Raw genomic sequence first — 16,341 nt, 5'->3', positions numbered from 1 at the left:
ATATATACCTAAATACATTCAGCAATCTGTGGTGCTCTGTTTTGTTTCTTACCAATATTTTATATGCTCTTCTCACTTCTCCATCCCAGGCGTATGTCACATTTTTCAGTCATTTGGATAGAATGGAACACTTAAACTTGTTCAGGAGGGAAACACACAACCTCAATTCATATCTCCCCCCCCCTTTTTTTTTTTTCCAAAAGTATTGATCACCAACGTTTGTTTTGCAAGTGTTCAAAAATAAAACTACAATATTTTGCACATTTACTGTAAGAAGTAAGTTTCATTTTATTCAGAATGGATCCTACTTCTGAATACACATGCATGAGGGCTAATCTTGATTGTCACTTTCTGCCTCTCTGCCAGTTTCTCTCTTCTGATCTCAGTCAACTTCTGATCTCCTATTTAGTCTTGCCATAAGTTTCTCTGTATGACATAGATTGACTTTCCCAATCGTTTTTTTCCCTCTGGCAAGTCATTATAAAGCAAGGAACGGTGGTATTGCTGATACTCTGTCAGCAATGCAAAGATTTAGGAGGGGGTATTTTTTCATGAAAGGTTGTTAAAATTAAGGTGTTCTGTTTCCATGGCTTACTGGTATAAAAGCATTCTTTATCTCATACCTTTGTCAACCAAGAAGAAATTGACACCTAAAGAAGTATTAAAAGAACATAGTCACCTTACAGAGGAGATGGGCGGCATACACATTTAACAACTAATTAAAACAAAATAAAGAATAACCCTAACTGAATTTCTAAATGCTATGTTTACCCATATATGTTGTTTAACCACTTTCCTTCTTCATTGTATTATTATTTATTTATTTTTTGCTTTGATCATGTTTGTGAGAATGAAATTGCATTACATTAATCACATTATATACATTATCATTATTTATTTAGTTATTTCCCCATTAAAAAATTATAAAATAAGGAAATTATTTAAAGTAGCTTTAGAACTTTATACAATACAGTTTTCTCCATGTTTATCACTCCATTTTTTTCCAATATATTGTTAATTAATATTAGCAAAAGGAAATGCTTGTCATTTAGAAGGATTTTCTCTCTCTCTCTCTTTAATAAAATGATAACTGAGGAGTGAAAGCTGACATGGCATTACATCAAAATGCAATGCTGATGCCAGAACATTTAGTGAGTGCTAGCTTGGCTTGCTTCCTGAGCCCAAAGTCTCAGTTTACTAACAAAGCAAAAATGTTAAAAAGCAGGAAGCTGGGATCACAACGTTCTGTGGCAAGCTCTCAGTTTCTAATGGACTAGTATTATGTTTTACCAGATGCTCCAAAAGCTCAGAAATGCTCTTTTCCAAAATCTAATTATGACATGTACAAATTGCCTAAAATAACCTTCCCCCCTGTTTCAAGTACAGTGTAAGGCAGCTAAGCAGTCTGTATTAAAGAATCTATTTTTAAAAATGTATAAATAAAACTTTAAAAAAAGAGAATCTATTGAAGTCTTTACCTGTCGTTTATATGTTCCTCTCTTTTCCTTAAAAAGAAAGGGAATTATATGTGTTCCTTTTTATTATTATTTTTTCTTACATAACAAAAAAATGTGTGCCTTGATAAAGTTGTTCTTCTGAGTTTCCTGGTGTCCCGCTTGTTTTAGTCATTAGTTCCCTGAGGTTCTTTCTGGATTCTCCAGTCTTCCAGTAGCTTTTGAAAGGAAATGCATACTGTATACTATCAAATTGTGTAAAAATGTCATGTATATAATGCGGTTTTCTTCTCTGATATTGTATACAGTAATTACTTAGCAATTGTGTATATGTCAAATCATTGTCTCTTGCATGAGACATATTCATGTTCCTTTCTTTATATAGAAGCCCTATGATTATGAAAAAAATATTTTTATATGATAGAAGTTCACGTTATATGCTTACTGTGAACAATAATTTATAATATTTAAGAAGTTTTTAATAGTAGAGACAAGGCCAACAACTAGAGCGCTACAGTACAACAAACAAATGCCCAGAAAGTAGCAGAAAATGGGACTGCAGAAAATAGATGCAGCAATCTTTTTCTGACTTTAGGGTAAAAGAAGGGAATTTTAAACTAGTAGTTCTATGGGAATATCTGGGGATGATGGAACAATTTCTAAGTGCTTGTTTGTGATTTGAGGTTGTAATTATGGACTGCCTCTGATACTTGTGTAAAACAACGTTGTTTTTGTGGAAGTAAGGATGTTATTTGAAACTGGGAGGAAAGGGTATTTGATTCAAACACTTTAAGAATCACTGAGTTAAGTGCTATATAAGTAGTCCTCAATTTACAACTGCAATTGGGACAGGGTTGTAAGTCAAGGCATCCGTAAGACCAGACTCAAATTTATGACCATATGAGTTTGTTAAATGAATCACATGATGATAAGTTTGAATCCACTCACAAATGGATATTTTTGTCGGAAACCAGCAAAAAATCACCAGAAACTGGTGGTGACCCTTTGAGAGCTGTATGCAATGAAAAAATCATTTTAATATATACCGATTAGTGTACATTCAAAGATTCTATTCTATTCTATTCTATTCTATTCTATTCTATTCTATTCTCATTCCATTCCATTCCATTCCATTCCATTCTGCAACCAGTTATAAATGTGAGCTGGTTCCCATATACCCAAAATGTCATGTGGCTGTGTGTGTGTGTGTGTGTGTGTGTGTGTGTGTGTGTGTGTGTATGCACACACAACATTTTACAATGTCTGCTAATGCTTTACAGGTGATAAAGCATCCTTTCCAAAGCCATTATATCTCTGAATGGTAATTAAACAACCAGTTTTAAGGACTATCTGTATAGTTAAAAAGTAACTTATTTTTTAAAAAATACTTTAAATATATGTACTATCTTTAGGGTGAAGGAAAAACAGCAGTGTGTTTATTTCAGGTTAAGAGTACTCTAGCATGAAGGCAAGCAAATACCAGCACATTTTGTTCCTATATCATGAAGGTGTTAGAATTTGAGTTTAAAATGGAAACCTTTTAGTCTTTTGGGTATAGTTTGTTGGAACGTTCAAGATAAATTATGTAAAGGGAGCCAAGACACCATCTGTCTATTCTTGATGGTGATAAATCTCTGAAAATTTAACAAAATACACCCAAATTTGCTGAGAGAGCAAAAGAAAAGGGACGTTGGTCTTACCGTGATACGTTCCTTCTTGTAGTGTAAAATGGGAGGTGCCAGGCTGGGATATTCTATGCTCTAGCTCTATGTCCTGAGTTGAAAACTTCTGAAGATCCGCCTCCCTGATGATGTCTCTTCACTTTTGCCAACGAAGCCAAGGCGAATGGTACACACCCTGAAAGACAGAAAACAGATACGCCCCATCAACGGGAGCCAGTCCAGGCAGACCCAGACAGGGAGGGGCTGGCACCTCCCATTTTACACTACGAGAAGGAACGTATCACGGTAAGACCAATGTCCCTTCTCCATAGTGTAGAAATGGGAGGTGCCAGGCTGGGATATACCAAAGACCGGCCAGCACTACGGGTGGGAACTGTCCTGGGCCGATGACCCAGGATCTCCATGAACCCTCTGCAACACCCTTCTCCCAAATGCCACCTCCGCCGAAGCGTAGGAATTGAGTCTATAGTGGCGGATGAAGGGAGAGGGAGAAGTCCATGTGGCCGCCCTACAGATGTCCTCAACTGACGCCTGAGTAGCCCAGGCCACAGTTGTGGCAGCACTGCGGGTGGAGTGAGCCGTTATCCCTTGAGGCACCAGGAGAGCCTGAAGCTCATATGCAGACGAGATACACGTCCGCAGCCACCATCCCACCGTGGAAGAGGTCACCTTGTGGCCAAGAGTCAACGGCTGAAAGGAGACAAAGAGTGCCTCCGTCTTCCGGAAAGAAAAGGTCCGAGATATGTAAATACGGAGGGCCCTCCTTACATCCAAGGTATGCCAGGTCTGCTCCAAGGCGTGCCGAGGCCTAGGGCAGAGGTCTGGCAGGACCAACTCCTGCGCTCGGTGAAACAAGGAGTTGACCTTAGGAAGAAAGGTAGGGTCCAGCCGTAGGACCATCCTGTTAGAATGAAAAATACACAGGTCTTTCCGCACCAATAAAGCTGCCAGCTCCGAGATCCGTTGGGCAGACGTGACTGCCACAAGGAAAGCTACCTTACATGAGAGGAGACAAATACTAGCCTCCCTCAATGCTTCAAAAGGTGCCTTAATCAAAGCCTGTAAAACCTTAGAAAAGTCCCACGTGGGATAACAATGAAGTGGAGGGGGTCTTAAATTAGCCTCTCCACGCAGAAAGGTCTTAACTCTCGGATGGTTAGCGAGAGAACCCCACTCCCCAAGGGTCAAGACAGATCCCAGCGCAGCCACCTGTCGTCGTAAAGTGTTGGTGGAAAGTCCCATGTCCAATTCCTCCTGTAAAAATTCAGCACCTCCACCACCAATGCTGAAGTTGGACTCAGATGTCTGGAGGCACGCCATACTGCAAACCTGTTCCATGTGGCTTCATAAATGCGCGTGGTGGAGGGCCGTCTAGCCGTCTGCATAGTCCGGATGACCCTGGCCGGAAAGTTCTTCCTCAAGAGCCCCCGCTCAACCTCCAAATGGCTAACTGCAGACTCTGCGGGTCCGGGTGCTGCACCGGCCCCTGACTGAGGGAGACTCTGTCCAGGGGGAATCCGCCAGGGCCTGGCAACTGACAGGTCGACCAGGTCGGCGAACCACGGCCGTCTGGGCCAGTGTGGGGCCATCAACACTATCCCTGCCCCCTCCAACAACACCTTCCGGATGACAGCTAGGATAAGAGGTAGGGGAGGGAAGGCATATAAGAGGCCCCTGGGCCACGGGGTCCACAGAGCATGTCCACCCCCGCTGCTCCCGGGGCAGGGAAATGGGAGAGGAAATGGGGAAGCTGGGTGTTCATTGGAGAGGCAAAGAGGTCCATCACCGGGCGACTGAACCGGTCGACTATGTCCGCAAACAGGCTGGGATGGAGTCTCCACTCCGATGGGTCCGCAGTGGCCCGACTCAGCCAGTCGGCCTCGAGGTTGTCCATCCCGGTGATGTGGTCCGCTGTCAGGGACAAAAGGTGAGTCTCTGCCCAGTGGCAAAGGGTCTCTGCCTCTCGCATTAGAGGCCGGGAACGAGTCCCCCCTTGCCTGTTTATATAAGCCTTCGTTGTTGTGTTGTCTGTAAGAAGGAGTACATGCTGCCCCCTCACCTGTGGAAGAAAGGCCTGTAGAGACAGACGAGCTGCTCGCAGCTCCAACCAGTTGATCTGCTGGGAGAGTTCTAGATGGGACCAGTGTCCCTGAGCCACCTGAGACCCACAATGGCCTCCCCAGCCCGACAAACTGGCATCCGATGTTACTACCACCCTGCAAGGTTCCCTGAAGTGACACCCTTTCTGGATGGCCTCTGATGTCCACCAAGCCAGGGAGCGCAACACCCGAGGCGGTACCCGAACCCTGATCTTGGAAGAGCTCATGCCCACCTGCTGAAACGAGAGCAAGAACCACTGTAGTAGCCTCGCATGGAACCTGGCCCAGGGAACTACATTCAGACAAGAAATCATTTTCCCCAACAGTTGGGACAACTGGTCTACTTGCACCGTCTCTTTCCCTAATAGTTGCTGAATTAGTGACTTTATACTGTCCTGCCTGTCTTGGGACAAGAAGACCTGCCCCACCTGAGTGTCTATCAGAGCCCCCAAGTGAACTAGCCTCGTTGAAGGCACAAGATGGCACTTGGCCAGATTTACCGAGAAACCATGGTCCCTCAGTGCCCCAATTGTCATGGCCAAGTCCTGTTCCGCCTGTAGAAGACGCCTGTAGGAGCAGATCGTCGAGATAGCACTGGATCCTGATGGGGAAAGACCTGAGGTATGCCGCCAAGACCGAGAGAATCTTGGTAAAAGTCCGGGGGGGGCGGAGGCCAGCCCAAATGGCAGGGCAAGGTATTGGTAGTGGTGACCTGAATAACAAAACCTCAGGTACTGACGATACTCCAACCGAATAGGGATGTGGAGGTATGCTTCGGTCAAATCTATGGAGGCTAAGAAATCTCCCTCCCTGATCCCAGCTAAGATCGAATGCAGGGAGTGCATTTTGAACCTCCTGTACACGATGTATTGGTTGAGTCCCTTTAAATTTAGAATTGCCCTCCACCCCCCCACCCTCTGAGGCCTTTGGGATGACAAATAGGACGGAGTAGAATCCGTGCCCCCTTTGCCCCGGTGGAACCGGCTGAGTGGCCCGAATATCCAGCAAATGCTGGATAGCCGACTCCATGAGCCCCCGCCTGTACGGGTCTCCAGAAATGGGGCAACGGAGGAAACGCCTTAGGGGGGTGAAAGGAATTCGAGGGAGAGCCCTGCTCTTACTGTCTCCCTCACCCAATTGTCTGATGTCAGGTCATCCCAGCGGTCCGCGAACAGGGCGAGCCTGCCCCCAATAGGAGCCTGAGATGGACAGTCACTTCGTTCTCCTAGCCCCTCTGCCGCCAGAGCCTCTGAAGGACTTGTTGGGCTGCTGCTGATGACCATGGGAGAAGGTCGATCTATTGGCTTGAAAGCCAGGCCTAGAGTACTGGAAAGGCCGCTGCTGACGGGGAAAGCTTGGCCCAGCTCCCCCCTGATGGAAGGAGGGCTGCCTGTAATAAGGGGAAGGGAGGAAATCAGTCCGTCTGCCTTGGGACGGGAGAACCTTTCTCTTGTCCCTAGTCTCTATAAGCAAATGGTCTAGGGCCCATCCAAACAGATAACCTCCCTCAAATGGGGCTGAAGCCAGCTTCCACTTGTATTTCCCAGCCATGCGCCAATGATGCAGCCAAAGCATACGCCTAGCAGTCACGGATGAGGCTATGGCCCAGGCAGAGAACTTGGCGGCCGCCAAGGTAACATCTGCCGAATACTCAGCGGCAGCTAGAAGTTTAGAGTACCCAAAGCCCAGGGATCTACAGCTGGGGCCGCCCATTGTCTACGTATCATGTCCAAAAACATTCCCGGAATGGGAATTGTGTCTGCCTCCACCGCCTGTTCTGTGAATAGGAAATCGTCCTGCTCTCCACTACCCAAGTTGGCATCTGAGAGCACTGGGTCTGGACCCAAACGCGCTGTAGCTCTAGCCTTGGTCAGCAGGGGCTTCAACAGGGCAGGATTAAATAATCCTTTAAATGAGGGCCTAGGGGGCTGGTCCTGATCCACATCAGAGAAATCTCCCTCCCTTGATAATCCTCAGCATAATCTGCCAATTCAGATGGAGAAGGGGAATCCTGGTCTCAGTATTCCTCAGGAGCCTCGATAAACCTCTGAGGCTGTATCTCTGAACGGAAGGCATACAGCTGGGCAAACGCCTGTGATTGTAACTGCATACCCTCTGCAATGCCCCATCGAATTGCTTGTTCCACCCAGTATTTCATAAAGTTGGGGACATCCTGCTCCTCCCTCACTCTGGCGGAGGCCCACTGCTGTGGGGGTAATGGTCGCCTCTGGCAGTCCACTCGGTGCCCCAGCAGGACCTGGGAGAGGCTGAGAGTCAGCACGCACATCTGGAGACCGCGGCGTAGAAGACCCCGCCAAGTCAGGCGTGGGCAAAATCTGTGGAGCCACTATTTCTGCACTCTGAGCAGGCAGGTGGTGGGCAGATACAACTGGAATGGATCCTTGAGTCAGAGTAGTGGCAGAAGCTTTTGCAAATTCTCTGTCCAGGGCCCGTTGTCTGACTTGAGCTGTCTTCTCATCAGCCTTGGAAAGGCCAGAACGAGCCTTAGCCTTGGCCTTAATCTTATTGGCTGCCGCAATGCTGGCAGTTCGTGGCCTGGAAGGAGCCCTGACTCTGTCGTGCTGAGGAGACCAAGAGCCCTCAGCTGAAAAGGATGGCTGCCTGTCAGCATCCCCCATGTCTCCAATTAACCATCCAGGCCAATTTAACCACAAGTTCCCTTAAAGGGGCAGAAAGTCACAAGAGAAGGCTGTAAAATAAGAAGGGCAGGTATACTGGCCTGAAATGGAGACAAAATGGCCGCTGTGATCTTCAAAATGGCCGCTCGTAACTGTCACAGTTCAAAGAAAGTCACAAGCTGAGGGCCCAAATAAAGTCAGGTCAGGCCACCCAGCAAGCCCGCAGACACAACTAATGCTGGTCAGAAGTCCAGGTCCCATACACTCCAGCGGAGAGCCCACCAGCCCATGCCACAGAAAATGCCAGGGAATCAAAGCCGCCTGGACTTAATAGCCGCCCAAAATTGCGTGGGAACAATGGCCGCCGCGACTTACAAGAATAACCAAGGGCCCACGCTGCACAAAAATGTCCAATCTTCTGGCGTGACCCTGGCGGCTGGCACAGCCCTCTCCGGCTCTAACAGGCTCCTCTGTCAACTTTAAAGGAAACAGCCAGCGCCCAGGCTGCTCAAGGCTGGCACAGCAGCAGAAGCTCACAAAAGCGGCGAAAATATCTAAAAAAGCCACTCTGCCAAATAGCTGATGTTCGGGGATGAAAGGGACGCCGTGGCAAGGCGAATAACAGCCTGCGCAGCTCCCGCGGCTGCCACGAAGCTCCAGACGTTTTCAAATGTGAAATTGGGGAAACCGGGGCAAAAGCCCGCCGGCTGGCACCCCACAGCCGCTGTGCAAACTGGGAAGGTTGGGGGAAGCGTTCAAACCAGCCCCCCCCCCAAGCTCAATCCGCGAGCGGAGAGCCCTCCCCAGCAAGTACCTGTTAGTAGTCAGCAAAATAAACGCAGGAACGGAGAAGAAAACTAAAAGCAAGGAGTAATTTTGAAAAATAAATTAAATTAAAAGGAAAAAAGTCCAGGGAAATATCCTAAGCACAACTCACAGCTCAGGAGCTGAAAAGGTTACAACCATGAGCTAGGCTGAGTTGAAAAAAACTTGAAGAGACATCACCAGGGAGGCGGATCTTTAGAAGTTTTCAATTCAGGACATAGAGCTAGAGTATAGAATATCCCAGCCTGGCACCTCCCATTTCTACACTATGGAGAATATATTTGAAAATGGGTTGCGTTAGGGTTTGCATGGATAAAATTTTGCAGTACTTCCTTTTGGAGAAGTGTTTGGGCAGCAGCTCAGATTGTTGCCAGAAGTACCAATCTAAGCCCTTCATGGCCAATAGTATTGAAGGCCACCATGAGATCAAGGAGAGCAAATACAGATCCACATTCTTTTTAATTCCTGCTGCTAGTGTGAATGAACAGTTGAATAGTGTGGGTGAAAAAAGATCTTTTGGCTTCTCAGATGTGAATGCTGGACTGGGACTTGACTAGCTATAACTACAACTTTTTCTCCTATTCCAGCAGGCCGGCCTGGCCTAATTTTCTCCCCTTCTTTTAAATTTTTAAATTGAAATTTTAATTTGTTTTAAATTATTGGGAATTTTAATTGTCTCGGGCAAAAATTATTTAATTTGGTTTTAATTATGTTTTTTAACTTTTGTATTTATGTGTTTTATTTTGTGCCTGTTCACTGCCCTGAGTCCTTCGGGAGTAGGGCAGTATACAAATTTAATAAAATGAAATGAAATGAATGAAAATGAAAATGAAAGATTAAGAACTATTCTGTTGTTATACACTAAATAAATAGTATCTGTTCTAGATAAATATCATATAAACTATCAGTCTGGTTTACAAGATCACTGTAAATATTTGAATGTATGTTTAACTCTCATCCATTTTCTCTCCCACCCCATAATTTTGAATGAACAAGCAACATTTTTGGAAATGAATGCTAAACCATAATCATTTTTCATTTTTAGTTATACTTATATATAACTAAGAAGTAATTTCAAAAAAAATCCTTTAGTGGTCACTAGTAATCTTATTTAAAAGGGTATGTTCTAACAATAATAACAGAAAACTCTCCAGTGGGTTTGTTCCTTTCTTATCCCTAGATAGTGCTGGATCCAAATTATTGTGATGTGTTGATTTATTACAGCTGTTAACTTTCTTAGTAATCAGTTTCATTGCTCATTCTAAATTCACACATGTACCTTTGATTTCTCTTCCAGAACAGAGCAATGTGAGTTGTCGTTGACTAATGCAAAACAGAATTAGTTTCAGCATGAGACAAACGGAATGCCGACACCAATCCAGAAATGCATTAATCTTTAATAATCCACATCTCCATGTTTATAAATGATATAACCAGGAGTTGTTAATGCTGTTATTCTCCCTTGCAAACAAAAACTGACATAACAGTTGAGAAATTCCAAACCACACTATAGAAATATAGATAAACATTTATGTGACCTTGCAAAGAAATGTAAACTATTGATCCAAACTTCATAAGGAATTCCTCTTTATGATTGTAGCTATACTACTCTAGTTCTGGAGTTCTTGGGGCTCTCTAAACTTGGTTGTTTGCTTGCACACCCGGTTAGATATCATAAGTAATTAGTGAATATGAGTTTTGCTCCCTGTTTATATATAATAGCTTGCCCTGCCAGTATTGTGGGGGTATGGGTTTCTCATTTATAGTTCCTTGATTAGAGTATTGTTTTCTGCTTGGGAGTTAATCCTTGTTTATCTAAGTGTAGGCTGCTTCAGAGGATGTATTCTGGTCTTCTTGTTTCCTTTGTAGCTTATTATTATTATTATTATTATTATTATTATTATTATTATTATTATTATTATTATTATTATAATGGTGTGCAATTGTAGTTTACCTGTGTGTGCCTACTGATGGCTGACTTGTCTGAATGCCAAGCTTCCTAAATACATACAGTAGCTTGTTGGTATTCAACTTGGTCTAGGGTACTCACAGTTTCTCAATTGAAATGGTGGTTGAATCTATCCAAGTGTTTAGGACTTTTCCAAGTGATTAAGGATTCTTCATTCTGTCTCTTGATTGCTAGTTGGTGTTCATGGATGGACTCTGCCTGTTTATCCTACATAGTGGCTGTTACAGTTTCACTACATGTGGTAAACGATCCCTGGTTTTTTCTTCTTGGATTACTGAGTCTTTTGGTTTACTTCAGCTATTTTCAAGGATTCCACAGTTCAACCCTGAGCTACACATATTGCTTTAATTGGAATACTCTAGTTTTAGGATATAATGTGCTGTTCTTTTACATATATTTGTGAGGTTACCTCCCATTTATTTATTTATTTATCATTTTTCTTCATTTTATTATTGTAAGCTGCCCAGAGTAGCCCCATAGCAAAATGGGCAACAAATAAATTTAACAAGCAAATAAATAAATAAATAAATAAATAAACAAACAAACAAAATCTGAATGTTTCTATCTAATGATTCTGGACACTGCACCCATGAATTTCAATCTACCTTCCAGTATACATAGGAAATCAATAATGGATAAATATAGGAAATCGATAATGGATAAATATAGGAAATCAATAATGGATAAATAATGGATAAATAATAATAGATAGGAAATCAATAATGGATAAATAATTTATTTATCCATAAACAATGGATAAATAATAGTAAGTCAATTGGTATCAAATGTTTATTATTATGTTTGTATGCCGTTGAACTCAGCAATGTACATCTTAAAAGACACTAAAAACAAACAAACAAAAAAAGCACAAACCTACCAAAATACATTAGGCCCAATGATAACCCTTCATTTCCCAAGGGCCCTCCAAAACATCTGTGTCTGTAATAATTTCTGGAAAGACAACAGTAATCAAGGATTCTTTTAAAAAAGGTTTTTAAAAGCAGGAGCAAGAGGGCCAAGTGCATCTCCCAGGGCAATACATTTCTATAGCATTGAGGCCACTAAAGATAAGACTGTTTTCTGGTCCATGTTCATCCCAAAGTTTCTATTTGGGATCAGAAGAAGGTCCTTACTTTTGAGTAAGACATCCTGTTGCTGTACCATAATCATAAGTCAGGGGTGTCAAACTCACGTCGTCACATTGTCATCACATGATGTATTGCAACTTCCCCCCTTTGTTAAAATGGGAGTGGGCGTGGCCAGTGTGTGACGTATCTGGCCCGCCGGCCACAAGTTTGACCCCCTGTGCTGAGTTATGACTTAGCATTATTTAAGAGAGCCCAAGGTTCATGTTTTGACCCCTCCCTTCTCCTCTCTCTCATGCTTAGGTTGTGATTTGAGTCCAAGCACCGTATGTCATGCATTCAGAATGTACTTATTTATATCTGTATCTATGCCAAAAATAATTTATCACACTAAGAGAAATAGCTAGACTTTAAATTTTAAGACAGTATTAATTTACAAGCAACATTAAGGAAGGCAGCACAACATGTCTTTGTGTAGGAAACACAAGACATAGAAGACACAGAAAATCAATTAGTTAGAAAGTTGGTTTGAAAATCACCATAAAGGTCCCAAGATGGGGGTTCCACTTCTCTACATTCAAAGACCGAGTGGTGGAGTTAGCTAACCCTCCAGTAGTACTGAATTCTACAAAATGGGAACAGTTGCTGGAAGGGGCGGCAGGAGTATCTATCTATATCAATTATATATAGAGATATATAGATATAGATTTAAATACTCCTGCCACCTCCTCCAGTGACTGTTCCCATTAGGGAGAATTCAGTACTACCATGGGTTCAACTAACTCCTGTATACATAAAGATAAGCCTAATTGCAACAAAAGATAGATTCAGAAAGAAGCCTCTCTAGCTTTCCTATATGTCAAGCAGATTCAAAAAGAGGGGTTGGATTTTAAATACTTTGGTCTCAATCCAATTTGGGTTATAACCATTACTTTGAATTGAAGTAAAGTAATACATTATGTTGTGATCTTTTAGGACCATTTAAGAGCCTAGCCGCTGTATTTTGGGCCAGGGAATTTCTCATGGCCATTTCATACTTGATACCATGGTCAAATCATGTCTGCTTGTACATGTAAATTGTATAGAACTGTAAAAATAGAGTGCAATGCTGCAGGAACTGAAGGTAGCCTTTGTGTATAAGCTCATATTCCTCTATTTATCTCTCGTTCACACGATATTATAGATTGGAAGCAATATAGTACAGGTAGTCCTCCATTTACAAATATAATTGGGTTCAGAATCTCACTCACTGAATGAAGAGGTTGTTAAGCAAGATGCCACATGACTGCTTTACTCAACAACTGCAATCCCGGGTCTCCAAATTACAGTTAATTGACTGCATGGGTTATTAAAGGGAACTCTGGGGTGAAAGTTCATGCCCAGCCTGGTGTGGTGGGATGGGATGGGGAGAGAGCACAGACCTCCCATCACACCTGCGAGTCCAACTCCCCTTCCCAGCCCCACAATTGCAAGAATAACAGTGTTCTCCAGTGTAATAGTGGGAGGGTCCAAGAATAGTTTCTATGATGTCCTTTCTGCCCAGAGACTGAATGAAACTTTGAAGCCATGCCCAGGTGCCTCTATCTCTGGCTCCAGTTTCAACTCAGTCTTACCCTACAGAGACGTCTTTGGGCAGTTGGGACATCTGGAATTCCATTCTTGGACAGGATCAGGTTCTATCCTACGTTTTGGCTTCTTTAACTGTTGCAGCATTGTGGAAGCAGCAGGAGCTCTTGTCCTGCACTCCCGCCACTGGAACTGAGCTCCATGCACTAGATCATGCTGGCCAATCCAGTTTTTCTGACAATGCCGCTGACCTGAATCCCTTTGGACTGGGACCAGTGGGAATGTGCTGGCTAGCCCAGTTCGTCTGGTAAGGCCGCCGACCCACAAGAGCGCTGGGATTGCGCTGTTCTTGCCGCTGTGGCTTTTGGAGCCATGTGAGCCGGTTTTAAAAAACTGTCAAGCCGCTTCGTGTTGCTGAGCGGGGTTTTGGAAAACGCTGCTGAGGACCTTTACTTACTGTGCTTTGTGCGCTGGCTTATCAGGTGTTGTCAGAGCCGCCACCACCTTTCCTGTCAGGATAGAGCAGCCTGTCATCTTGCAAAGCCCTTAATTGTTTCTCAGGCTTCCCTGTCAGAGAAGAGCTGTAAAAATGGCCGACAGTTCCCCCAAAGACAGGAATGGAGCTAACAGTCATTCTCCTGCTTCTATAGAGCATGGCAGCAAGGGCTCTGGCAAAGCCAGGTCAGCTTCTAAAAGGGCAGCTGCTAGGATTAAATATAAGGCTCTCAGGTCTTCTAGAAACTCAAGCGCAGAGGAGAAGAATGCTAAGAGGTGCTTAAAAGCCCTAGAAAAACCATTTTCAAGGGCTGCAAAGAAACATGGCAAACTGCCAGCTTCTCCCTTGACAGCTCCAAGCACTTCCTGCTCTTTTCTGTCAGAGCTGGTAGCTCTACCACAAGATGCAGTTCTGCTGGCGGAACCATTAGAGGGAGCAGGAGGGTTTTCTCCTGGTTCCTATTCATCTTGACAGCAGAAAAAAAAATTGGATCCCTTTGCTTGCATAGCAACTGGAAGGCAGGAAAATTCTGACAGATCGGTTCCTGTTACTACATTTACTCCTACTTCAGCGGGGTTCTGCCCAGTGGGCAGTCAGAGGCCTGATATATCTCAGGATATGAGACTTATAATTGCTCAAGCCATATCCCAAGGTATGCCCTGACTCCTTTGCACAGGAGAGCATGTTGTGTGTTCCTCCTTCTTTGTATTCAGCCAGCAGACCTGACTATTAGGAACTTCGTTCCCACAGCTCTTCAGGGGGAAGTCAGGACTCCCTGTGAGGTGATGATGGACACAGAAATCTAGAGCTCTCGGAGGATGAGGATATGACACCGGATCCTCCGATCTTTACTGGGCTCTTCCCTCCAGCCCTTTTCAAGCCCTTACTTCACAAGGCTAAGTCCACTACCAAACTGGGAATGCTGGCAACATCTTCAGAGGCTTCTTTTACGAGCCTAAGTCAGCACAGGAAGAGATCCCTACCCCAAAACTATTTTTGGACGTTATCAAAAAAACAATGGGATTACCCTGGAGCCTTTCCCACCCCAACAGGCAATGACAGCATGGGCAGTGAAGGCGGCCACAGCCACATCCTTTTTTAACCATACTTCCTTGCTCTGGCTCAGCCAGTTGCAAGTGAAGTTGCCAGCACAGGATGTGCGCCTCCACCAACATCTAAACAAATTGGTGGCCGCCACCCAATTTTCCGTGGATACAACCTTAAATGCAGCAAAATTGCCTCCCGCACTCCTTCCTCCTTTGTCACTTCGAGGAAATTGTTGTGGCTCTACAATTGGCAAGCGGATGCCAGATCAAAGTGAAGACTGGGGTCTGCTCCTTACAAGGGAACTAGGCTGTTTGGGGAGGCCCTTGATCCAACACTTGTTGGATATTCAGGCCATAGAGCCGGTCTCGCAGGACCAAAGGAGACACAGGTTTTATTTCATCCTATTCACCATGCCAAAGCCTTCGTGGGGAGGTGGGGGTGGAGAGCAATTCTGGATCTAAAACTTCTGAACACCCACTTGGTCTACAGAAATTCAAGATGTGCTCCCTGCAGTCCATCTTGGAGGTCATAGGGATGGGCAACTTCCTAGCCTCAATAGATCTCACGGAGGCCTACCTCCATGTCCCGATTCTGCCAGCACATCATCGGTTCCTGAGATTTCACGATGGAACAAGTTACTATCAGTACCGGGCCTTGCCCTTCAGGCTGGCTTCAGGTCCCCGGTGTTTTACCAAGATTCGGGCGGCACTGGCAGCTCACCTGAGATCAATCCTGGCCGTCTCCAGTGCTACCTCGACGACATTCTTGTCCAGGCCTCGTCTCCATCAAAGCGGCAGAGGATGTTCGTACGACAGTTCAAGTATTACAAGTCCATTGCTTCTCCATAAATTTCAAAAAGAGCCATCTGGTGCCAACAACACAAATTCCGCATCTCAGGGCAATGATCGACACTTCCCTGTGAGAAGTGTATCTTTCTCAAGAGCGCAGGGACAGCTTGACGGCTCTGATGAATAGGTGGGAGAGGCGCACGGTGCCCATGGCCCCGCTATGTCAGCTGCTGAGGAAGATGGCTTCATGCGTTTCCATTGTTCCCTGGTCACGGCTGCATACCCACCCACTGCATTGACTTCTGCTTCCCTTCCAGTGGTCCGGGAGAAGCAATGCATGGGTCAGTTCTTCGTTTGCTTCGATGGTGGACATTGCCGGCTCTGGCCAAGGGCCATCTCTTCCAGGAGCCTGACAGATTGGTGATTACATCAGATGCCAGCCTGGTCTGGGGCGCCCACTTACTGACCCATATGGTGCAGGGGCGTTGGACACCGGCGGAGCTCGCCAACAACATAAATTGGCTAGAGCTCCAGGCAGCACATCTGGCCCTTCGTCACTTTCAGAGTCTAGTCAGGGGGCATCATGTCCTGACTATGACTGACAATGTGGCAGCAAAAGCCCACATAAATCGACAAGGGGGCACCCACTCAAGGGCGCTCATGGATGAGGCAAATCACCCGGGGGCTTGGG

General features: G+C 44.8%; 1 protein-coding gene across 1 annotated transcript in view; it reads left to right on the top strand.

Annotated features, from left to right (window-relative positions):
- The window catches only part of ARID1B (AT-rich interaction domain 1B), a 449,938-nt gene that overhangs the window by 311,599 nt on the left and 121,998 nt on the right, over positions 1–16,341 (top strand). The window lies entirely within an intron of this gene.

The sequence above is a fragment of the Pituophis catenifer genome, unplaced genomic scaffold (assembly GCF_029215685.1).
Source record: "Pituophis catenifer annectens isolate HBS135680 unplaced genomic scaffold, rPitCat1.0.hap2 SCAF_1, whole genome shotgun sequence".
Taxonomy (NCBI): domain Eukaryota; kingdom Metazoa; phylum Chordata; class Lepidosauria; order Squamata; family Colubridae; genus Pituophis; species Pituophis catenifer.
This window is presented reverse-complemented; position numbering and strand designations above follow the sequence as displayed.